Source organism: Echinops telfairi, unplaced genomic scaffold (assembly GCF_000313985.2).
Source record: "Echinops telfairi isolate 266 unplaced genomic scaffold, ASM31398v2 ScPeMD7_70;HRSCAF=299, whole genome shotgun sequence".
In the NCBI taxonomy this organism is placed as follows: domain Eukaryota; kingdom Metazoa; phylum Chordata; class Mammalia; order Afrosoricida; family Tenrecidae; genus Echinops; species Echinops telfairi.
The window spans coordinates 31,111,058-31,112,306 of record NW_022103968.1 but is presented as its reverse complement, the minus strand read 5'-3'; positions in this window follow the sequence as shown (position 1 = coordinate 31,112,306).

The following is a 1,249-nucleotide window of genomic DNA, read 5'->3' as shown; positions in this document are numbered from 1 at the left end:
TTCTACTTGAGCCCTTGGTATCAGTTCCTGTTTTTCCCTCCCTCTCTCACCCACCCACCCTTGTGGCCCCTGGATAAATTATAAATTATTATTATTTTCACATCTTACACTGTCCGCTGTCTCCCCTCTCTTACCTTTCTGTTGTTTGTCCCCCGTGGGGTGGGGGGTGGGGTTATACAACAATCATTGTGATTGGTTTCCTCTTTTTCCCCCTTCTTCCTCCACTTTCCCCCTACCCTCATGGTATCACTACCCCCAATATTGTTCCTGAGGGGTTTATCTGTCCTGGATTCTGTGTGTTGAGAGCTCTTATCTTACAAGTGTACATGCTCTGGTCTAGCCGGATTTGTAAGGTAGAACTGGGGTCATGATAGTTGGGGGGATGGACGCATTAAAGAACTAGAGGAATGTTGTGTGTTTCTTCAGTGCTATACTACACCCTGATTGGCTCATCTCTTCCTTATGACCCTTCTGTGAGGAGATGTCCAATTGTCTACAGATGGGCTTTGGGTTTCCACTCTGCCCTTCCCCTCATTCACATCGATATGATTTTTTGTTCTGGGTCTGCTACCTGATCCCATTGACACCTCGTGATCACACAGGCTGCTGTGCTTCTTCCATGTGGGCTTTGTTGCTTCCCTGCTAGATGACCGCTTGTTTAACTTTAAGCCTTTAAGACCCCAGATGCTATATCTTCTAATAGCCGGCACTATCAGTTTTCTTCACCGCATTTGCTTATGCACCCATTTTGACTTCAGCAATGGTGCCGGGAAGGTGAGCATCACAGAAAGTAGACTATGGTTTAAGTCAATCTCTTTTGAGATGGTAAAGAGCAGATGAAGCAAGTACACCTGAGGCCAGATGGATGCTATTCCACATGTTGCCTCCAAAGAGCCAAGCTACAGAAAGTGCGAAGAAACGAGAACCTGCCCCCCAGAGCCAAAAGAGAAAGAAAGTCTTCCCCTCGAGATGGCACCCTGAATTCGGACTTCGAGCCCCCTAGACTGTGAGAGAATGGATGTCTGCTTGTTACAGCCGTCCATGGGCGGGATTTCTACTACAGGAGCACTAGATGGCTAAGATGCCATTCTAGTACATTTCCCTTGAGACAACGACCTTTATTTTTGTCCTCATTAGTTCAGTGTTTTACTTAATAACATACATAGTCTTCAAAGTGGGCCACCATCATGCCCTTCCTCTGCTACGTGCATGAGCTGCTCCACCTGCCAAAAGGTGCGGTCTCCCCCCC